The sequence below is a fragment of the Pan troglodytes genome, chromosome 6 (assembly GCF_028858775.2).
Source record: "Pan troglodytes isolate AG18354 chromosome 6, NHGRI_mPanTro3-v2.0_pri, whole genome shotgun sequence".
Classification (NCBI taxonomy): Eukaryota; Metazoa; Chordata; class Mammalia; order Primates; family Hominidae; genus Pan; species Pan troglodytes.
In genome coordinates this window covers 60,553,602-60,578,233 of record NC_072404.2, presented here as the reverse complement: position 1 = coordinate 60,578,233, position 24,632 = coordinate 60,553,602, and the positions used below count along the sequence as shown (strand labels likewise).

General features: G+C 43.8%; 1 protein-coding gene across 1 annotated transcript in view; it reads right to left on the bottom strand.

The window, feature by feature from the left end:
• LOC100615113 (uncharacterized) overlaps window positions 1-24,632 on the bottom strand; it is a 46,652-nt gene that overhangs the window by 3,684 nt on the left and 18,336 nt on the right. Inside the window, exon 3 of the mRNA XM_063815921.1 lies at window positions 18,062-18,179. The gene's annotated coding sequence lies outside the window, so the exon portion shown is untranslated. The remainder of the gene's footprint in view (window positions 1-18,061; window positions 18,180-24,632) is intronic.

Sequence of the window (24,632 nt, the reverse complement as noted above, 5' to 3'; positions counted from 1 at the left end):
AGCCTCCTGAGTAGCTGGGATTACAGGCACGCACCACCACACCTGGCTAATTTTTGTATTTTTAGTAGAGACGGGCTTTCACCATGTTGGTCAGGCTGGTCTTGATCTGCTGACCTTGTGATCCGCCTACCTCAGCCTCCCAAAGTGCTGGGATTACAGGCGTGAGACACTGCACCCAGCAAAAGGAACTCTTAAAAGTTCATTAACAAAAAGCATCATGGAAATGCAGAGGGGAACCTCATGTGGTCTATAGAATTCGGAAGGGTGTCCTGAGGAAAATATTTTTGTTGTCAAAATAGGAGTTGGCCAAAGAGGGAGGATAAAAAATTGTAAGGTGTTCAGAAATGGCACATCGAGTGTGGGGACTATGGGCAGTTCTGTGTTGCTGGACCATGACGTGCAAGGCAGAGCTGGCAATGGCAGACTGGAGAGGGAGGACCCTGTGTGTGCTGGTAGCATACTTGGATTTCTTTTTTTTTTTTTTTTTTGAGACGGAGTTTCACTCTTGTTGCCCAGGCTGGAGTGCGATGGTGTGCGATCTTGGCTCACTGCAACCTCTGCCTCCAAGGTTCAAGTGATTCTCCTGCCTCAGCCTCCCGAGTAGCTGGGATTACAGGTGCATGCCACCACACCCAGCTAATTTTGTATTTTTAGTAGAGACGGGGTTTCTCCATGTTGGCCAGGCTGTTCTTGAACTCCTGACCTCAAGTGATTCTCCTCAGCCTCCCTAAGTGCTGGGATTACAGGCGTGAGCCACTGCGCCTGGCCTTGGATTTCTTATGTGGGCAATGGCAAGGCACTAAAAGGGGCTAGGCCAGACAAATTTCCATTTAAAGGTGAGTGCCCAAACCACAGTGTGGGAGACAGATTTAAAAGGGACAAGACTTGAGACTAGAGATGATTTTGGAGGCTTCTGAGTTGTCTAGGTGCTAGTGAGGGTTTGGACTGAAGCAGTAGGAGTAGACGACGAAAAGCAGAGCAGGCTGGAGAAATAATAATGAAGGGAAATTGGAAAGACCTCCAGGGGTAGAGAAGGTGATGGAAAAGACAGAACTTCTAGGTTTTGATAACTGGTGATAGTCCCCACCAGCCACAGCAAAGTACAGAAAAGGCAAGGGCTAGCTAAAGAGGTAGGTGATGATGTCATTGGAGACGCCAGAATAGGGATGATGCCCCCGAGGCAATTAGGTCCTTGTCTCTGCAGCCTGGGGAAGGGCAGAAATGGAGAGCAGGATTGGAGAGTCAGAGGAAATAGGCAGAGAATCCAAAAAGTGCTCATGAGGTTAATTAAGGGGAGTGTGTGGAGGAGATAAGCAGGGAGCCAAGAATTTAAGGTCTGAGCCAAGAAAAAGAAAGGAAGCTACGGAAAAGCTAGAGATACCTCTAAAGTTCAGGGTCAGGCATTTGGGGGTGATCAGGGCTGCTGTCCTCAACTTCCTCGAAGTAGGATGCCGAGCAGCCTGCTAGCACAGATGAGGGGTGGCTTAAGGAGATAAAGAAAAGTCTTAAATAGATACAATTCTTAATTTAAAAACAAATTTAAAAAGGAAAAAAAAAGGCCAGGCGCGGTGGCTCATGCCTGTAATCCCAGCACTTTGGGAGGCCAAGACGGGCGGATCACGAGGTCAGGAGATCGAGACCATCCTGGCTAACATGGTGAAACCCCGTCTCTACTGAAAATACAAAAAATTAGCCGGGCATGGTGGTGGGCGCCTGTAGTGCCAGCTACTCGGGAGGATGAGGCAGGAGGATGGCATGAACCTGGAAGACAGAGGTTGCAGTGAGCTGAGATCGGGCCACTGCACTCCAGCCTGGGCGACAGAGCGAGACTCCGTCTGAAAAAAAAAAGAAAAAAAGGAAAAAAAGAGAAAATTCTCACCAAAGACAATTAGGAGACTGAAGTGAAATCATGAGGCCAGCTGAACGCTGAGAACGTGCATTTTCAGTGGCGCAATTCTGCCACGCTGTGTAGTGATCTTTTTCACAAGCTGGTCATGAGCTACCAGGGTTGGAAGAGAGAAGGCTGACCTGAGCACGCACACCGCTGGATTCCACTGGGCTGTGTGAGGAGACGCAGGATGGTGGGGAGTGAGGGGAGCAGCTGGGTTCGGTGTGGGTGCAGAAGAACTCTAGGCGAGGCCAGACCAGACAGAGCGTGCTGCGGCTTAGAATCACGGTACTTTTTAATTGGCTGTGTTTGTCAGAGGCATTTCCCTCCTTCCTCCTCATCTCACTTTCGCCTCTCTGACTTCTGTAAATTGTCCTTAGCTGTTTCATGGCTAAGAACTTTTTAATACTTATTTCATTAATTTCATCCCATGATAATTTTCCTTTTATCTGGGGTTATCTCCCAAACACTAAGTTGCCTGATACATGAACAATTCCATTCTATCTTGCTCACCAAAAATGTTTCTGAAGTCGTTCATGTGTTCCACCCTACAGCCAAATTAAGAATGTTAAAAAGTCTTCTAGCCACTTATCCCCTGTTACCTTAGTTCAAGCCATTTCATGTTTTATGAGCTCAGTTACACAACACGTAACCATCTAATTGGCTTAACTCCTCCTCTGAAAGAAACTTGAAACAAGTTTCTTTGAGGTTGGGACCTCCTCTTGCGTCTTAGTTCTTAGACAGAAATGTGAGTGAAGTTCAGAAGAGTGGTCACTAGGGAGGGGAGTAAGCCAAGTTCAGAGTGCAAAGGCTAACTAGGGAAACAGCCTAGAGTCTTGAGATTTCCAATTCCTGGGCATAAATGAATGACTTTGCAGACCTTCATCCCAAGACGATGACTTCTGCCCTTGCATCTGCCTTTGCATGTGAGAAAAGGCCTGGGCTGGGGTGAAGTTCTGTCCCTGAAATATTTCCTCAATGCCCCACACTAATTCAGAAACTCACTGAAGGCGCCCACCACCATGCCCGGCTAATTTTTAATATTTTCAGTAGAGATGGGGTTTCACCATAGTTTAAAACATGCATATTTGCCAATACGTGTAAACTTTCCAGTCATGACCAGCTCGATGTGAACGAGTCTGAGATGAGAGCTCTCTCTTCCTAACTGCATTGGCCACCACGTCACAGACAGGCGGGGCTTGTGGTGGGCGTTTGTTGTTCTTCTGTTAGTACAGTCCCATGGTTCACTGTTTTTCTAAAAGTGAGTTTACACCTGTGAGAGAAGAAAGCTGAATTATCAGAAGCTAAAATATCCGTGAGCTCTGTTGGTGTCCAGCGCCCTGGTGCAGCCTGGGTTGTGCGGTGTTCTCACACTCTATCCCACCTTCAGTATGCCTGGGACAGGGAACACCACACAGCCGCCTTTGTCCTGTTGGTGGCCCACGGGCACTGGGTCAAAATTAGCAATACTAGCACTTTGCCTTTTTGTGCCCACAATACTTCGATCCTCCTGATACTTCCTTCCCTTGCCGCTCTGCTAACCTTGGGCAGGTTTTGGCCTAGGTCCCTTCTTGTGTCTTGACTGGCATTTCAGTGGTTAGTCCCCACATTGGTACACGATGCCTGCCCAGAGCTGGCCATGCCTCCTTTTGATTGGCTCTCCCCTGAAGCCTGTGCTGCCCTGGCCAGCCTTGGTCAAGACTTACAGGCCTTGATGAGGCAAACTATCCAGATCTTCTCTGGGCTAATAGCTCATGCATTCATTTCATAGACATTAATTGGTGGGATACGAGCTTGATGCCAAGCTCTGCGTTAGGCCTGGGGATAGCAAGATACATAGACAATGGTCTCTGTCTTAGAAGGCCTTTGAGGTACCCAGATTGCAGTGACAATGACCCATATTTGCACTTGTGAGAGTAGTCTCATTATTCTGGAGCTAGCAGCTGATATATTTTTTGATGTCCCAGCACATAATATCTTATGATTTTAGGCATCCTGCAAATACAAACTTAGAAGCTGCCAACAGGATCTCTTCAACATCCACAAAACCCAGTGCACTGATGGTGGCAAGGAAGTTAGCACAAAGAAAATTGGAAATACATGTTCCTATGTGATTGTGAGCTCTACCTCCTTGGCGGTCAGGACACCACGTAGCAATGGCAAGACTTGGGCATCTGCCTCTGTTGAAGATGGAGGTAGAACTGCAGCTTTTAAAAAAATAATCAGCTGTGAAAAACTGGGAAAAATAGAGCTTTTGAAATGCCACTCTGCCTTGCATAATTCTGGAATAAACAAAACAAAAAGTTTCCAGAACAGTGTTTTGGCATGTGTCCTTAATAACCTTGTTTATGAAAAGTACTTGAGATATAGCCTAGCACCTGGAGTAAATGAAAGAGTAAATAAATGTCTCCTGGAGCTATTTTATGTGATACCACTGGCCAAGTCTATATCCTAGTATCACAACACTGCTTCTACGAGAAAATTTAATTCTACTTCTATCGATTCAAATACAGCCCCTTTCTTGATGCATGTGTGTAAGACAATATCCTCTGGCCCAACATGTCCTTTTTGAGACAGACCTCAGCAGGGACATGCGTCCTTGGCCCTGCCTTCCCTAGACAATGGGGTCACCTCAACCGGATTCATTACCAATGAAAAAACCTTAAAATCAGTGCTCACCCAGGTCTAATACAGGTCAGAGTGGTCATTTGGCATCCCTTGAAACAGGGATTCTTTGTCTTGGTCCAGTGCTTTTCTAGAGGAGAAGGCTGGGTGCTGCCTGAGAGAGAAGGGAGAAAGGTGGTCCCTGTCAGCGGTTCTTATCTTTCTCTAAGACAGGAGCCTCTGGGAATCAGCCCTGCCTCCCTGCAGACAGAATAGTGACCAGGTGTCACTCAAGCATGTTCACACTGATGGTTTAGCAAAGTATTTTTTTCAACGACATCAGAACGTCCTGAAAGACTTGTGATGATTGCGCTACACAAACATCTTGCCAGCTTTCCGTGATTATGGACTATTGCCCACAAAATGGTTTAGTGGCCCAGGGGATGGGACCACAAATTGCTTAATCCAGTACTGATAAGAAAATGATGTTCTGCTCAGAGACGAGGCTGAAAGCAGACCCTCTGCTTTCTCTATGCCCTGGTGAGTCTCAGGTTACACCAGTAAATAATCCCTCTTCTTTATTAAAGAACCACGCAGAAGTGCTCAGGAAATTACTGTTTAATCATGTAATATCCAGATTGCTCAAACAGTAATCTAGAGAGAGAATTTTTATGGCGCATTTAATATTTTGTTATTTCAAGAACATGCTGCCTTGTGTATAGCAGAATGTCTGCAAACATTTGTGGACTCATTGATTATAGAATTAAGCTATTTACATTTTTAAAAGAAACATCAAGAATTAGGCTTACCACTGCTTTAAAAGATATACATCAATGTTTTTCTGACTGTGAAAAATTTACAGTTCTAGAAATTATCCTGCATCATTTTTAAAGGGCATGCATAAGGAAATACACTCTACAGTCAAAATATTAAAAATATCAATGCAAGGTGGAGACGGCATGACAAACATTGCAAAAGAGGAAAGAAACGCAGGCCAGGGTCGCCCACCCACTCACCAGCTGGGGGCACTGCTGTTGGGGCACATGATTTACCCATATTGACAAAATTCCTATTATTGTTGTTACTCTAGTTTTTATCCACAAAATACACACCAGAGTCAATTGGTAAGTGGAAAATAATTATTTTTTCTGGAAATCCTAATCAGTATTTCTCAGTGTTTACAAAGAATCGAGGAAGAACAAGTGGCTTCAAATACAACAGAAAATATTTCATTCAATAAAAGCATTTGGAGGAAAATATTGCAGCATGGCCTTCCTGGCTTCAAGTGTTCTCGGGAAGAAAATGCACATCCATCTGTGATGGCTTGACAAAACATGTCTGCTGAGGAGGAAAAGAGGCCAAGCTCATCAATCTCTTAAGTTTCCTCTAGTATTAAAGTGATCTTAATCCATTTTTAATTGGATTTTTATGAAAGTAGCTATCACATGGTTCCAAAGTTGTGACCAAGCACTCATATCATAAACATCTTAATTTGCAAAGCACCAACCCTGGTTCTTGGGAAGCCAGGCAGCCTGCAAATACAAACTCAGAGGCTGCCAACAGGATCTCTTCAACATCCGCGAAACCCAGAAATCGTTTACAGCGTGTATTGTCTTCGTGTATGCACATTTGCTGGAGAGAGGATCAGTTTCAAAGAGGCCCCTGACGCTAAATCTGCTGCCCTTGGGAATTCTGTGACCAGCACTGTGCTCTATTTGATGGCCCCCAAACAATATAACCTCTTAAACCTCTGTTTCTTTTCTTTTTTTTTTTTTTGAGATGGATTTTCGCTCTTGTTGCCCAGGCTGGAGCGCGATCTCAGCTCACTGCAACCTCTGCCTCCTAGGTTCAAGCGATTCTCCTGCCTCGGCCTCCCAAGCAGCTGGGATTACAGGCATGTGCCACCACACCCAGCTAATTTTGTATTTTTAGTAGAGACGGGGTTTCATCATGTTGGTCAGGCTGGTCTCGAACTCCCGAACTCAGGTGATCCGCCCTCCTTGGCCTCCCAAAGTGCTGGGATTACAGGCATGAGCCACCACGCCCAGCCAACCTCTGTATCTTTCATTACGTTGAGAGGACCTCCTCTTCTTACTTCTGGGACTCATTAAATCCAAGAGTCCCTCTGAGTGGCTTCCCATGGCATCTACCCCAACCCCTCCACACGAATGGAAAGCTCTCTCCTCTGCCCACTCGGCTACTGCGGTGGTGCTTACCCACACTGGGGAGGATGCGTGTGTGCTGGGCTCCTGCTCACCTCTGGGCCCAGCCTTTTGCATGGTTTCTGGAACTAAGGCCAAATAATATGCATCAAATTGAGTGGATTTGATGAGTCTCCTATCCCCCCATTTCTTCCACACATAAAGCTGACCAGTTTCTTTTTCTGTTTGTTTTTTGCATGTGCTTATTTTTTATCTTATTTTTTGTTTAACGTTTAAATTCAGGGGTCCATGTGTACGTTTGTTATATAGGTAAACTTGTGTCACGGGGATTTGTTGTACAGATTATTTCATCACCTGGAATATTAAGCCATTAGTTGTTTCTCCTGATCCTCTCCCTCCCCTCATTCTCCATCCTCCAATAGATAGGCCCCAGTGTGTGCTGTTCACCTCTATGTGCCCATGAGTTCTCATTATTTAGGTCCCACTTACAAGTGAGAAGATTTGGTATTTGGTTTTCTGTTCCTGTATTAATTTGTTAGGGATAATGGCCTCCAGCTCCATCTTTCTTCCTGCAAAGAATATAGCTGCATAGTATTCCATGGTATATATGTACCACATTTTCTTTATCCAGTCTACCATCGATGGGCATTTAGGTTGATTCCATGTCTTGCTATTGTGAATAGTGCTGCATTGAACATACACATGTATGTGTCTTTATGATAAAACGATTTATATTCCTTTGAGTATATACCCAGTAATGGTATTACTGAGTTGAATGGTAGTTCTGTTTTTTGGTCTTTGAGGAATTGCCACACTGTCTTCCACAATGGTTGAGCTAACTTACACTCTCACCAATGTGTATAAGCATTCCTTTTTCTCCACAACCTTGCCAGCTTCCGTTATTTTTGACTTTTTAATAATAGCCATTCTTACTGGTGTTAGATGGTATCTCATTGTGGTTTTGATTTGCATTTCTCAAATGATCAGTGATGTTGAGCTTTTTTCATATGCTTATTGACAGCATGTATGTCTTCTTTTGAAAAGTGTCTGTTCATGTCCTTTGCCTGCTTTTTGATGGGGGTGTTTGTTTTTTTCTTGTACATTTTTTTAAGTTCCCTATAGATGATGCTGGATATTAGACCTTTGTTGGATGCATAGTTTGCAAAAATTTTCTTCCATTCTGTAGGTTGTCTGTTTACTTTGTTGATAGTTTCCTTTGCAGTGCAAAAGCTCTTTAGTTTAACTATGAAAGAGGTCCCATTTGCCAACTTTTGATTTTGTTTCAATTGCTTGTGGCATCATCATGAAATATTTGTCTATTCCTATGTCCAGGATAGTATTGCCTAGGTTATCTTTCAGAGTTTTTATACTTTTATACTTTAAGTCTTTAATCCATCCTAAATTGATTTTTGTACATGGTATAAGAAAGGGGTCTAGTTTCAATCTTAGGCATATGGCTAGCCAGTTATCCCAGCACCATTTATTGAATACAGAATCCTTTCTCCGTGGCTTTTGTCAGGTTTGTTGAAGATCAAATGGTTGTAGGTGTGTAGCCTTATTTCTGGGTTCTCTATTCTTTTCCATTGGTCTATGTGTCTGTTTTTGTACTAGTACCATGCTGTTTTGGTTACTGTAGCCCTATAGTGTAGTTTGAAGTCAGGTAGCATGATGCCTCCAGCTCTGCTTTTATTTTGCTTAAGATTTCCTTGGCTACTGGGAAGTGAGGAGCCCCTTTGCCCAGCTGCTGCCCGTCTGGGAAGACAGGAGGGCCTCTGCCCAGCTGCTGCTCCATCTAGGAAGTGAGGAGCGCCTCTGCCCACCCCCGGCATCATCTAGGAAGTGAGAAGCACCTCTGCCCGGTGGCCACCATCTGGGAAGTTGGAGCACCTCTGCCTGGCCACTGCACTGTCTGGGAAGTGAGGAGTTCCTCTGCCTGGCCTCCACACGGTCTGGGAAGTGAGGAGTTCCTCTGCCCTGCCGAGGCCCTGTCTGGGAAGTGAGGAGCGCATATGCCCGGCCGCCCCCCTCGTCTGGGAAGTGAGGAGCCCCTCTGCCCTGCCGCCCAACTGACTGGAAAGACAGGAGTGCCTCTGTCTGGCCGCCACCCTGTCTGGGAAGAGAGGAGTGCCTCTGCCTGGCTGCCCACCTTCTGGGAAGTGAGGAGAGCCTCTGCCCGGCTGCCCACCTTCTGGGAAGTGAGGAGCACCTCTGCCCTGCTGCCCAATTGACTGGGAAGAGAGGAGCACCTCTGCCCAGCTGCCCACCTTCTGGGAAGCAACCCTCCAAGTGTGAAGTGACAGCCTTGTGTGTGATCTTTCTGCCCTCCCCAAGTTTGCATTTTTGACATTAAAGTTTACTTTTTAATTAAAAAAAAATTCCTTTGCTATTAGGGCTTTTTAGTTCCATACGAATTTTAAAAATAAGTTTTGCTAGTTCTGTGAAAAATGTCGTTGGTAATTTAATAGAAATAGCATTGAATCTGTAAATTGCTTTGGGCAGTATGGCCCTTTTAATGATACTGAGTCTTCCTATCCAAGAGCATGGAATGTTTTTATATTTGTTTATGTCATCTCTGATTTCTTTGAGCAGTGTTTTGTAAACTTCATTGTAGAGATCTTTCACCTCCCTAGTTAGCTGTATTCCTGGGTATTTTATTCTTTTTGTGGCAATTGTGAATGAAATTGCATTCCTGACTTGGCTCTCAGTTTGACTGTTGTTGGGCTTACCAGTTTCTGATCAGGACAACTTCTGGAATTCATTCTGTCTCTTCAAATTCTTTGCACAGTAACTTTTCCTTTGGCCCCTTAATCTGTCACTGAGGAAAATTTTAAGAAAATACAGAATGGTGCAGGATTAAAATGGCCATCGATCCCACCTCACCACAAAGGTTTGGCTTTGTGTTTGCAGCCTGCTTTTCTCTTCCTCAATTGTTTTGGCACAACTGGCTGAACAAATAGTGTTTTGGAGTGTGAAATGATGAAATAGTGTTTTAACATGAAACTCCATGGCAACAATGTAATGCATTCATGGTAAGGGGCACAGTCATAAGATGTGACTCTGCCAATGTTTGATATTTTACTAGTGTGTACAAACTAATTAAACTGATTGCACTATAAGCATGACTCGATATTTCCATGTACTTTCCTCTGACAGAAAAGGTGTCAAATGTAAAATCTGATCTTAAATAAAGGCCTGTAATGACATTTACTTTCGGGACCTGCGTAGCCAAACTGAAATTTATATAGTTCTTCCTTGAAGCCAAAAGAAATATAGGTTTGACTCAAAACTGCTTTTAGGACTCTGGCCTGAGGAGCCCAGGCTGAATTCATGAAGGTGAGGCGTGTCACAGGGGTGCTGCTCTTGCCTGTGGAAAACGATCTCCTTGTCCAGAGCCCAGCTTGAGCCACAGGGAGATTGCACTGGGCATTGGACAACAAAGGACAGGGCTCTGACGTCCTCTGGTGAGAACAGCCATTTCTAGGACTGTAGGATTTGAATACCTGGATGTCTGTTTCTATAGAAATACTGAGAAACAACAGGCAGAGGGTGGGTGGTAGGCACTGGACCAAGATGATTTTAAGAATTTCAATCAAGGAAAATACCACATAACTTGGCTCTCAGAAAATGAAAGGAGATTCAGGCATGAAATTAAGGACCCAACCAGCTTAGTTCCTGAAAACAGCCAGCATTCTTCCTGGAGCTGCTGTACGCGCTGGGCCCTGGACGGGTGTCTGTGTGGCACTAAGTCCCCAGAAGAGGGTCTCCCTCCATGGGGCAAGAACTGCTTGAAACAGGGGGTACACCAGATGCCTCAGCTCCAGAGGGAAGAAGACCTACAGGGTCCTCATGTCACTCAGTGAAAAGCACTGTGGGGCCACCCATGGCTGTGGTTTCAGGTGAGAACTGCAGGAAGAATTCTGAACCCAGGTGGAGAGAAGACAAAACGTGTTGAATATGAAAACTCACAAGCACCAGAGGAAAGCAATGCCTGCCTTCTCCAGGTGCCACCATACCCCATGCGAGAGCTGATGTGCTCACTTAAGGGTTCTAAACTCCAACTTTACAAAAGCAACCTCAATCACCTTCAAGGGCGTCTGATGACATCTGAGATAACAGAATTGGGCTGTGTGGGTTACTGGACTCAATTTCAAGATTGTCTCAGAAATGTTTTTGATTGACACGTTTCTGAATCAAGTTCCTGTGGGTATATGTAAGAACTTATCAGGGCTGCAATATTTTGAGACTCGATGGTCAGATGGCAACTATCCCCTGCTCTTTGATGATTGAGATGGGGAAATGTCTGCAACAAAATGCATGGGAATCCTCAACGTCCTCTCAAAACCTGGAACGGCTCCAAGGTTCCTTTCACCCATTGCTCCTACTTCTATCCCCCATGGTCCTGCGGAGCGAGGCTGGCCCTCTTTCCGATGACTGCCATTAAGGTGGCTGCAGATGGTTGGCAGCATCTCTGAATTCTCTCTTCTTCCGTGTTTCCTCAAAGGAGAGGATTTTGAGTCCTTCAACTGTCTTTGTTGCATTTTTTTCCCGAATGTGCCAGTCTATCAGAAAATATTTGGGCTTAGAATTTAACACTATATTCCTCAATAAATAATCATGAAAAGCATCAGAAAGCCAGTCTGAAGACTGCAGAGAAGAGCAGGCCCACTGTGTGCAGACGTCTCTCCTGCTGTAGCATGTGGTAGGCTCACATCTATAGAGCTCTAGAAACAGCATAGTACCAGAGACTGACGCTCATGTGTTCTCTGCTAACTAGAAACTGAATTCATAACTTAAAAATTGAGAGCAACCAAAATAACCTTTAATACTTGAATGAATAAGCAAACTGCAGTATATCCAGACAACAGAATATTATCCACTGGTTTTAAAAAAAGAGCTCTCAAACCACAAAGACATGGAGGAACCTTAAATGCATATGCCTAAGTAAAAGAAATCAGTCTGAAAAGACTCCATGCTATATGATTCTTAATGTACAGCACACTGAAAAAAAAAAAAACTATAAAAATGGTAAAAAGATCAGTGGTTTCCAGGTGTTGAGAGCTACAGGGAGGAGCATACATAGGTTAAGCACAGGGGATTGTTAGGTCAGTGAAAATATTCTGTATGATGCTATGATAATGGATGAGTGATACTGGCATATGTGAAAACTCATTAAACTCTACAACACAAATTATCCAACTATATAACAAAAGGGTAAACCCTAATTTAAATTACAGATGTTAGCTAATAGTAATGTACTAACGTTGGTTTGTTGGTTGTAACAAAGGTACCACACCAATGCAAGGTGTTAATTTTTAAAAATAGCCAAAAACCAAAAAAACCAACCTCCAAACAAAATAGAAAGTACTCTTCCTAAACTCTTCTGCTGCATTTTCCTGTGGGTTTTGAACCCAAAAGGAGGCTTTGAGGCAGCCCCTGTCCCACCACATTGCTCCCTGACCCGACAGGAGAGTTTCTGACCCTGATTCTGTTGCCCGACACATGGCTGTTCTTTTGTACATACATGAGTACTTGCTAGCCAAATATTTGGTGAGCATGCTCTTTATTCATCCATATGCCATGAATATAAGTGAATGGAGCAATTTATTCAACAACTATTGTTAAGTAACTGGTAGGAAGCAGGCATTGCTAGGTGTCATTGAACAAAATGGCCAATAACCTCTGTCGTGGAGCTGAGACAGTCAGCGTGGCATCGTAATGAGGTAAGCAGTGACAGTACTGTTTGATTCACTGCATCATGTGACAGCAGGTGGAGAACGCAGATCTGGGTGGGATCCTACTTCGCCAGTTACTAGCGAAGTCTTCTTGAGAGCTGACTTTACTTTCTGAGCTTTAGCGCTCTCTTCTGCAAGTCCAGGGTCATTACTTCTGTGGAGAACTTTTTTCAAGCTTGGAAAAGACAATGTATACAAACTCCAGCAGATCGGGTTTTTTGAGGCAGGAATTCTCAACTGTTTCTGTCTCTGTCCCTGTGTTTCCGTTTTACCCCTTCCACCCACCCACCCACACACACACACATATGCGTGCACACACACACATATTTCCTTCTATAGTTTCCTATTTCCTATTTAAATGAATGTTACTGGTAAAAAAGGAAATTTGCTCTTACATGCCATGCAGTGTTTCTAGGGTAACTCTTTAGTCTCCTAGTTGGTGACTGACACGTTTTAAAATCTGTTCCAGATGTGGGGTGGGGGGAGGGGGGAGGGATAGCATTGGGAGATATACCTAATGCTAGATGACGAGTTAGTGGGTGCAGCACACCAGCATGGCACATGTATACATATGTAACTAACCTGCACAATGTGCACATGTACCCTAAAACTTAAACTATAATAATAAAAGAAAACAACAACAACAACAACAACAACAAAAAATCTGTTCCAGAATTTTTAACACTCACTATAACAACATCGTAGATTGGAGAATGCAGCATATTTGGATTTGCCAATTCCAATCTTCTACCACCCTGACGCAAATCCTGCATGCGCAACCAGAGAAACTACTGTAATGTGACAGGGGCCCTTGATTTCTGTGAGGCTGCAGCGGGCAGCTGAGGGGAGAAACTGAGCCTGGACAGACAGGGGCCTCCAGAGTTGGAAATGGGCAACGTAACTTTGGCGGATAGACAAGAAATTGTGAAACGTGAAATGCTGATGGAATTATCCTAAAATAATTGATCATTTTGCTCCGCCGGGGTGATGAGGAGTGAAGTGAGGAGCTGGAGTAATAGATCCCAATGGTGCAAAGTGCAGGGTGACTTGGAATAAAAGAGTGGAGAAGGTGAAGAGAATGAGTACGTGGTTTAGTGGGATTTAAGTTTATTATTTCACAGGTGGGATAATCACGGTGCTGGCTTAGCTTAGGGTGTGGCCAAGAGCACAGACTACTCAAATAGCATGGACGTGAAGATTGTCAGAGTATAACAGAAGAATGTTTTTAGAAAAATAATAACAAGGAATAAGTATCTGTACCTGATATCAAAACATACTGTAGCATCATGTTGAAAACAAAGAAATATGAATGAAAAGTATAAAAACATATGAATGCAAATGTGTAGAGAGCCCAGAAATTGACCTAGATTAGTGTAGGATTACTATAACCTTGTAAAACAGCAAAACATCATAAATGATATTGGGTTAATGATACAGTGTTGTGGAAAAAAATATATACAACTATATTCAAAATTCCCAAATATATCAAAGAACAAGATATTAAGGAAATTATAGATGGGCCAGCAAAAAGGCAGAACTTTAAAGTGTTGATAACATTCTAAGAATTAAGGCAATATAAGATAGAAGAGAAAAATAACAGATGCAATTACATAAAAATATACAATTTTTCTAAGTAAAAGAAAGGATAATATAAAAATTACAGAAGAAGATTGGGTAAGACATGCAAGTAGAATGCAGACATGAAATGAGGCAAGTGGTATAAACAAATATAGCCCTCATGGAAAGTTAAAAGGCTATAAAAATATTTATAAGACTCAGACCAGTATTCTAACTCCTAAGGATTTATTCTAAGAAAACAGTGGAAAGGAAAAAAAGTGAAGTCCATTGAAGTATTGATTGTAACGTGATCTGTAACTGTAAAATAATAAAAAAAAAAGTATCTAACAATAAGGAAATGGTTAAGGAAATTAGGACATAGTAGCTAAATGGCATATTTAGCTATTAAAATGGTAATTTAAAAATATGAAATTATATTATGTAATAATAAAACATTTGAGAGAAAAATTTAAGGCTATGGCTATAATTATTTATATGGTTACAGACATGAAAATAATAGACTAAAATGTAAGGTAATTACTTTGTGAGTTAGGTTTATGGATGACTTTTTTCCTACAATTTTATTTAAGAGTTTAAAATATTGTTTTATAAGAAAAGTATGGGAGCATGAAGCAGACGGCACGGGCAGGAAAGAAAGCGGAGCCGGCTCCAGGTCTCACTGAAACCAGGACGGCAAGGCACCCAGATGAGGCACAGGCTGAAAAACGTCTAGACTGAGTCCGAGGCTCAAAGGCCATTTCCTAAACACTGAATTCTCTAACTAACACTAGAGTTAATTTGTGTTACTCACAGGAGGCGGGTTTGCTCTAGGGTGCAGAGAATGGGGACTGGAGGAAGGAATGCTGGAGAAGTGTTGTTCTTGGTTTTGAATCTGACAGACTGCCCATGTCCTAACCACACACACACACACACACACACACACACACACACACGATAACTACTGGGGGCCATGGATGTGTTAATGTGAAAATTATTACACAATGAATATGTGTATCAAATTATCACATCTTATGCCTTGATTGTAACTGCCTTTTAAGTAGTTTGGTGGCTGAACTGGGTTTCTTTGCTATCTGAGCCATTAATTTCACAGAAGTCTGACAGGGGTGCAGAGTGCATGAGGGCCCTCTTCTGCCGTGGGTCCGTGCTGGGACAGTGTAGGCCACAGTTGCCAAGAGGGTGAACTTCTGGGCAGCAAGGCCATGCTGAATGGCTAAGGGCAGTTTGGTTGGAAGGTCCTCTCTGCTGGGCTTTTCCCAAGGAAGGGGAGTGAAAGCAGAATCTTCAGCAACCGCGTTGCAGGATAAAAGCTGCCAAGGGGAAGAGCATTTTGACAGGGAGAGGAATTGTGCGCCACAGAAATCGCGCTCTGGAGTAAGGCAATGAAAGGTAGATAAAATCTACTTTTGCCAAATGTTTGGTTTTAGTTCTCTTCTGGGGTAATACTTAAAATATTCAAGTGGTTAGGACCTAACCATTCTGAATTAAACCATTCTGAATTCTGTAGCTGCTGGAAAGGGGAAAGACAGTGATAGGGTGACAGGGCACTAGGAAGGGGGTGGGCTTGGAGCAGTGGCCATTTACCAAGCAGTTGGAAACATCTCAATATTTTAACAAGAAGCAAGGCCATCTCAGTGCTTATTAGCCTTGGTCCTTTCTCTTCTCTTCTTCTTCTTGGTGGCTATAGCCTCTATTTGTTCTTTCTTTGCCTTTACCAGCTGAGCGCAATTCCCTTTCCCTCTGCTCGTGAGTCACATCATGCACTTCCTGTCCTGAATGGATGTGTGTGTGGTAGGGACAGGGATCCCACATGTGGACTTACTGGTTAGGTGAGATGAGGGTAAGTGAGCAGTGATGCAATAGCCAAAGTAAGACCCACCATCACCAAGGAGGCCACGGTCTGTTCCTGTTGTGGGCAGGAAGCCAGAGGGCGCCATGGTGGCCAGCAGTGTCGACAGGGATGTTCCCAATGGGAAGTGTGCTCTGTGACAGGCACGGGTGCAGGCACCCTTACAAACTACGTCCCCCCAGATCACAGCGAAACCTCATTCTGTTTCATACCTGGCCAGGCATGGTCGGCAATGATCAGGATGTGAGTGCTGGAGTCAGATGCTTTGGGCTGCAGTATTGGCTCCCCAAGTAATTGCCTGAGTGCCCTTTGATTACCTTGTCACTCTGAACCCACAGCTCTAAAATGAGAACAGCAATTTTACCTACTGCCCTAGGTTGCTGTGGAGGTTAAATGAGTTAGTAAGGACTCAGTAAAGATCTCATTGCTATTATTGCATTCCTCCTGTTTTATGCTGCAATTGCTGAGACTAGCTTGACTCCTTTACCCCAATCCTGTCTCAATTATACTCACATCTAGATCTTCAAAGTAGTCTACTTTGTGCTAAGACAATTTCTCAGCCTTTTTGATCAGTGCATACTTCTGATGAACATAAAAATAGTATGCCTAGTTCTCCAAGGAGATTTTGACCTACTCCTCTGTGGGACTTGCCCCTACCACCCCTTTCCTCAACTCCCATCATCCCTTGGTGGATAATCAGGGGTGAGCATAGTTTCTTTTTAATGACAAAATAATCACTTATTCAATTTGACTATGTCTACAAATTCCCAAGTACATGAATAATTTGTCCAATATTGGCTCTTAGTCTTCCAAAGAGAAAATGTTAGAGAACACCTCCACAAATGCACAGAGATTTGAAGAGCTGGACCTCCGTAAATGACCTGCATGATGAAGGCTGTGATAGACTCCAACTTCAGAGGACTGTGTTAGGGGAGGAGGAAGGTGGAATTCAGGTTTAATAAACCCAGGAGGACAGACGATGGGGTGTTGCACCAAAAACATGCAAAGCCCAACCTTAGATCTAGATTTATTCCAGGAATAACCCCCAGAGCCTGGATCCAGAAGAGAAAGAAGAGCAGAAGCAGCAGGTGGAGAATAAGCAGAAAGTGGAGCCTGGAACAGTGCTATTGCCTGGGGCTGGCTTTCGCAGGGAAGCCTTGAAGGGGCCCGTGTCAGCATAGCAGACCTGGAAGGACCAGGGACCACAGGGGATAGTGGTCTGACAAGAGTCAACTCCTGGACATTCTCAAACCCAGCTGTGGATTGTGTGCCCATGATGGCACTTTAAAAGACCACAACAAAATCACTATTTGACAAATACCACAGGAGCAGCTGTTGCAGGCAAAAGTCATCAACAGGTGTTAAAACCAGCTGGGCAGGAGAGAAGTATAACGAGAAACAGGACATTTGCTTAGTTTCAGTGTAGCTCTCTACAAGATATTTAATAATTGCAACAGGAAAAATAGTAAATGTTATGGTGGAGAAACCTGCCATATACTACCTTAACCAAGGCATCAAAGTGTAAGATCATACACAGTCTGATATGATGCATTTAGAAGGCACAATAGTCATGTTGCGGGAGACTGAGACATGACAACTAAATGCCACTTGTGGTCCTGGTCTGGATCCTGAAAAAGTACATTAGTGGGACACTGCAATTTGAATAAGGTATATGGATGTATTTCTAGTATTCTATCAATTTGAGTTCCTGGCTTTGATGATTATACTACAGTTATTTAGGATAGTGACATTTTGGGAAGGTACGAAAAGGGTATATGGGAATTTTTTGTAGTATTTTTGTAACTTTTTGTGTCCACAATTATTCATTTATTTATTTATTTATTTATTTATTTATTTATGAGACGGAGTCTCGCTCTTTCACCCAGGCTGGAGTGCAGTGGTGTGATCTCAGCTCACTGCAAGCTCTGCCTCCCGGGTTCACGCCATTCTCCTGCCTCAGCCTCCTGAGTAGCTGGGACTATAGGTGCCCGCCACCAGGCCTGGCTAATTTTTTTGGTGTTTTTAGTAGAGACAGGGTTTCACTGTGTTAGCCAGGATGGTCTCAATCTCCTGACGTTGTGATCCGCCTGCCTCGGCCTCCCAAAGTGCTGGGATTATAGGCGTGAGCCACCGCGCCCAGCCCCAAAATTATTTAAAAATAAAATGTTAAAAATAAAGAATAATTTTTAAAAAGACAAAAACAGCAGCACTGGAAATAATAGTAAGCGATTGCCAGGCTCACCATAGTTACCTAATGGAGGCAGTGGTGGAAATTCCCATTCACGACGATGCCATGGAAGGAGGGAGGCCAGGACCCAGTCAGTAGCACGCAGAAGGCTTGTGCTCCAAAATCAAAGATCCTGACTGACCTGGAAAGAAACAAGAAATGCATTAGCCTTAGGGAAAGGGCTGCTACCTGTCCAGCCCAGCTCCATGCTAGAATGCTGACGTTTACACAGCCCCAGGGTAGAAGCCACATGCGGAGAACTAGGTTTCAGAAACCTGGGAGGCGAGTTGCCCTTTCAGAGGACGCTGTGTGGCTGTCACAAAAGGCCCAGGCTGCCTGTATGCAGGCTGCCTTCCCATGCGAGGAAAAGACTTCTACCTTCTTTAAGCTATTGCTAGTTGAAATCTTTCTATTAGTTGTAGCTACTCCTCTGTTGCCATTTTGTCCTTGCTCAAAGATACTGCAGAAAACTGCACTCCCTCCACCACCCAGGAGCCCCATTCTGAGTGGTGACATGCATACCCAATTCCCTGACCTCACATGCACCACTCGTGTCATCTCCATTCCACACGACAACCCCCAAAGGCCATGAGGCCGGGCGCATGGGAAGCGATGTGCACCTGGCCTTCCTGGAGGTGCAGTGGTCACACGCAAAGTCCTGTGGCAGACAAGGAGAGGCTGTGTACAGCTTTGGAGGCTGTGCAGTGCTTCCACCCCATCTGTGGACACGTCCTCCTCCCAATCTTGCACCTGTATCCTGTGCTCTCGGCACACTGTGCGCTTGTACTTCCCTGCGTTCTGCCGGTTCTCTGATGCCTCTGAGCCTTTGACATACAATACAGCTTCTTCTGCTAGGAACATCCTCTATTCCACCTTTTCACCTGTGCCATCTATTTTATTCTTCAGGTTTCTGCTTAAATATCATCTCTTCCAAAAAGCCTTCCCTGACCTCGGAAGATGGGTTAGATGCCACTCTGGTGCATGAATATTTTCACTTCGTCTTTCTCCATCACAGCATCCACCACATCACATCACGATCACTCGCTGATTTGTCCATGTGGACTATGGAGCAAGGACAGTATATCTCTGGAACCTAATACAATACCTGGAATATAGTATGACTTCAATAACCAATTGATGAATGGGTCAATGGCAAACTTTATGAAGTCACACGATCATGACTTATCCCAGTGATGTGATATTGGACGGCCCGTAACACTTCTAATTTCTCCAAGTCACAACTATTGCTAGCTTTTGTGAGACCACCCAGACCCCCACTGAGCCCAGCTGCAGCACTGTTTCATAGCAACGGATTCACTGGACCATATCCTAAAGTAGGGGTGAGATTGGAAATGGGAAGGCTTTCCCATGAGCCATTGATTTCGTTAATCGCATCCTCACTACTTGCATCATCCACTAGAACAAGAAAGTCAAGTTATCTGTGCTGCTGTCTCCAATTCAAGCTGGGAAGAAAAAGAAGTAAGTGTTTCACATCGTAAAGAGAAACAAAGGAAAAATAATGATGCTTTAAAAGAGGTTGACGATTTCAACACCTCCAATCCACTCTCATTCACTCTGTACTTTACTTAGTAAAGTAAGACAAAAAATGTCCCATTAAAGAAGCACACAAAACATTTGCATTTGAATGAGTAAAATTCCAAAACCCCAGTAATGTAAAGCAGCAGCTGTGGTGTGGGAGAAAAGAAGTTTTGGACTAGGAGATCTAGGCCTGGCTCTGCTTCCAGTAGCTAGGTGACTTTTCCAACTCAGCCGGTCTGAACTTGGGTTTCCTCTTTAGTACACGAAATGTTGAACTAAATAAACGACCTCTAATAGCCCCAGCCAAGTTTATCTCTTATCATTGTGCGCAGTAGACACAAATGGCAGTTTCCAATCATCTCCCCCAACCAGTCCACACCCAGGAGAGCCTGGAGGTTAGGGAGTGACACCCACAGGGAAGGATTATGCAGCTATACTTTCCCCAGTGCCTCCCTTAGATCATCAGTAGTGGTGGAAATGCTTTCAAACCTAGAAGTCCCTGGGTACAGGTGAGCGGTGAGTCTTAGAGTAATCTTATTTTTTAACTTTTCAATTTTTTTTTTTTTTTTCCCTGAGACGGAGTCTCGCTCTGTCACCCAGTCTGGAGTGCAGTGGTATAATCTCAGCTCACTGCAACTTTCGCCTCCCGGGTTCAAGCGATTCTCCTGCCTCAGCTTCCTGAGCAGCTGGGATTACAGGCACGCACCACAACACCCAGCTAATTTTTTGTATTTTTAGTAGAGATGGGGTTTCACCATGTTGGTCAGGCTGGTCTCGAACTCCTGACCTTGTGATTCGCCTGCCTCAGCCTCCCAAAGTGCTGGAATTATAGGCGTGAGCCACCGGGCCTGGCCCTAATCTTATTTAAAGACCATAAAAATCTATAAAACTTTCTCTCTTTTTTTTTTGCTTTGTGTAGCAAAATCTTCTTTTTCAGGAGCTGAGGAGTCAGAGAACATTTGGTGTGTGGTGCTGCTGTGTCTAGGTAGGGGTTTCCTGTCTGTAATTTCTTTCCGCTCCAGACAATCTGGGCTCCTTGAGGAATGGCAGTCCGCACTGTTCCTTGGTAGACAGGGTGGATTCCTCATGGCGTTTCTATTATTGTTTACTTAAACTGTTATTTTAAACTATTACTGATATTTTACTTTTCAATTATGAAAGTCTTGTGCTTCTAAGTTATAATAATTATGATTTGATGAGAATCTACCATGTCCAAGTTTTGGGGATGTATGCTTCATATGCAATATAATTTAAATGTCAAAACGTACCTTTGACTGAAGTGTTCCTCTTCATTTTACAAAGAAACCAAAACTAAAATATCTTGCCCCAGTCAAACAAATGGAGGAGCTGAAATCCAGACCCAGGTCACTGCAATCTTGGTTTCTCACCCACTCCCACTCCTTCTGAAGGTCAGGATTCATATCTTTCACTTCCATGGTTTTTATTCCCAAATTCTTTTACATTTTTTATATAGAAGAAATATTTACTAGCATAAATTGTATTTCTTCCTGATAAACTCTCTGTAATTTAAGTATAATGAATGTAGAGCCATATTAATATTGAAGAGGTCCCACCTCATCTCGTCAAAGAGGCTTGAGGAGACTTGGTGACTGAGGCCCGCTCCTCCCAGCTGGAAGCTGAGTGCCTTCTGAGCTTAGGGAGACTAGGCATGAGCCTTACAGTGGTTCCAGTTGGAATAAGATATATAGGAAGGAAAAGAGAAAAGATCCTAAGGAATTGCAGGCTGCTGGGTTGATGGCTGGATTCAGAGAACGGTGGTGAGTGAAAGGGTGGGCTGCAGAAAGGTTCCCACACTTAGCATTGGAAAGTGAATCACATCCATCCCAATGTGGACATCAAGGAAGCACCTGGAGTTGGTGGTGGGGACGGAGGAGCTGTGGGTGAGTTGAGTGTGAGGAACCTGGGGGACTGTTGAGTGGAGATGAGTCCAGTTTTAGATATGGCTACAAACATTATTGAGAAGTTTGACTGAAAGCCTATATTTAAGTGAAATTTGAATCTATGTGATCAGATGAGGTTAAAAAAAAAGTGTCAAGTATAAGAGGAGAATGGATTAACTGGGGACTATCATTGATGTTCAGGAGGTGATCAAAGAAAGAAACATCACTTAAAAGCCCCAACAGGGAGCAGGAAAAGAGCAGCATCAAAATGGGGAAACATGGCGCTAAGGAGAATTCTAAGAAAAAAGTCGTCAGGAGTGTAAAATGTCAGAGAGGATAAGACCGTGCTAAACTAATCATTAGCTTGAGAAAATTGCTTTAAAGCTACTGCAACAGACTACTTGACTTGTAGAAACACATAGTGACCTAATAGGTATAATTTCTCCATTATACGTAATTTTTTCAGTTCCTAAGAGACCTGAAACACAGATTATTACATTGGTGGAGAAAAGTAATTCCACTAATGGGCCATGATAGAGACTGCTAAAGATTTGTTTTGCTTACTTAATAGTTTTTATTGACATTTTGAAAACAAATTTTGTCCATTTTACAAGTCAATAATATCTATTCCAAGGTTGGTATTTGTGAAATGGGGGCAACCAGAACACTGACTTCATCTCCAGGGAAGTGTCTTCTAATAAGAAACCCTCCAGAGGTGCATGTGATCAAGTGCTTGATGAGTATTTCATGTGGAGTATTAGTCATTCTCCTCAGCATTTAGCTCATCGTACACTTTTCCTTCATTTAACACGTTTTTTCACTTTTCTAATTTAGAAGCATTTCAAAAATTGATTGTGATGCAGTAAGCATTAACAACGTTGACCTTATCACCATGGAAATGACTTCATTATCACTCTTGTTGCCAAAACCCATCCAGGGCAGTCTGTGATGCTGGTTTGAGACAAACAAAACAGTCAGAATGAGAAAGATTTTTCTTGGTATGAAGGGCAATTGGCCTATGTCTTCCAAAGAATCCCAGTCTCTTTCTCTGACAAAAATAAACATGCAACTTTGCTTCTCATACCGAAGAGTAATTTAAGAGACAGCACATGTCAACTTGACAGTGGTAATTCCGTAAATGAAGCTGTGGGCAGTGCAGGACTAACATGCGTGTCCTTTTTTTTTTTTTTTTTTTTTTGAGATGGAGTCTTGCTCTGTCGCCCAGGCTGGAGTGCAGTGGTGTGGTCTCGGCTCACTGCAAGCTCTGCCTCTTGGGTTCACACCATTCTCCTGCCTCAGCCGCCCGTGTAACTGGGACTACAGGCACACCCGGCTTTTTTTTTTTTTTTGTATTTTTAGTAGAAACAGGGTTTCATTGTGTTAGCCAGGCTGGTCTTGATCTCCTGACCTCGTGATTCACCTGCCTCGGCTTCCCAAAGTGCTGGGATTACAGGTATGAGTCACCGTGCCCAGCCATGGCATGTATTTAAAACCAGGAAAGGAACCTCTAAGAGTTGGAGCCACATCAGTGGCTGCCCTCCTGCTGTGCCTTCTATGCGTAGTTACAATGCTGCAGTAAATTAGACACCCCCTCCTCATCAGCTCCAGGTCACTACCAAGATACCATTTCTAGTAAAGTTGGTCTTTCTCTCTGAATTTCAGTTACTTTTGAATCATGATTTTATTATTACTCATTCTGCTATTCTCCCATTCACTCAATAAATATTTTTTGATTGCCTTTCTATGTGCCTGGTACTATTGTAGTGGTAAACAAGATAAACTCTGTTTCTCAATGGGGCTTATATTTTACTCAGGAGAGGCAGAAGAGCATGGCCCCAGGGACTCACTTCCTCCCTGCCTTTATATAATAGCTCAGCAGAGTACTTGGTAGGCGCTCTACCCGAGCCTAATAGGAGGACGGGTCAGTGTCTGGTTGCCAGGTTCTGGAGGACCTTCCCTTCCAACAAGGCCACTTTCTCAACTAGAGAACGTGTGCGGTCCCACAGATATCCCCTGCTCCCTTCTCTTAAATACACACCATAAATATACAGAGCGTCATGGGGACATTGTCCTTCCTTGCTGGTGCCTTGGCCCTGACGCACCAGACTGTCTATATCCTGTCTAAGCGCTAAGGAGTAACACGACTTAAGGAGACCGTGCAACCCACTACTTCTTGGCCTGTTTTCCTCCAGTAAACTATATTTTACACCTGAACTTTGTGGTGCTGGAACAAATAAATAAAGACAATTTTCAACAGTGCTAAGTGTGATGAAGGGAACGAAACGTTGCCATGGCTTAGACAGGGGCTGAGGCTAAGTGAGGACTACTTCAGTTGGGACAGCCGGGAAGACCTCTTTGAGGAGACGGTGATAGAACCAAAGCAGGAATGATAAAAGGCAGCAGCTGGGTGAAGAAAGACGATTAGAGCACAGGACAAGCACGTGGGGAGGCCTGGATGATAGTAGGAGCTTGACACACGTGTGGTCGGAAAGAGCCAGAGCACAGCCAGTCGGGGGAAGAGAGGGAGCCGGGGGTCTTTGGAGGGTAGATTTGACTCCAGCTACAGCAAGCAGCTACGCAAGAAGTGAAAGTGAAGAGTTAACATGATGTGATGACCGTATTTAAAAGTTTAAGTCTTGGATGTCGGGGAAAATGGCACACAGGGCCATGAATGAAGGCAGAGAACCTAGACAGGAAGCTGTCACCACGGCCCAGCAAGAGCAAAGGGCAGAGGAGCAAACACCATTGACTGCAGTGAGAGGTAGAGGAGAGGACGGGTCCCAGATGCAGAGAGAGTGAGTGCTTTTAGTCCCTGTGTGCATGATCACAGAAAATCATGTAAAAGTTGCCACTGACAAAAAAAAAAGAAAAGAAAGAAAGAAAGAAAGAAAAATAAAAAAAAATATAGGAGGCAATAGGAAATGAAGATGGGCAAAGACTAGAGAATCTCATGTAAAACGGGAAGTCCACAAGGCCAAGCTTTGACAAAGCAAGTGGTTCTGAAACATTCTTGGAACATTGGTAACTCTCCAGCTTGCTGGCTGCGGCCCCCCAGGGGCTCTAGCAAGCTGGTGCTCACTGCAAAAGCATGGCCGAATAGTCTTCAAACCTGGATTTCAAAAAGGGAGACAGACAAGATAACCAAAGCTTGTGAG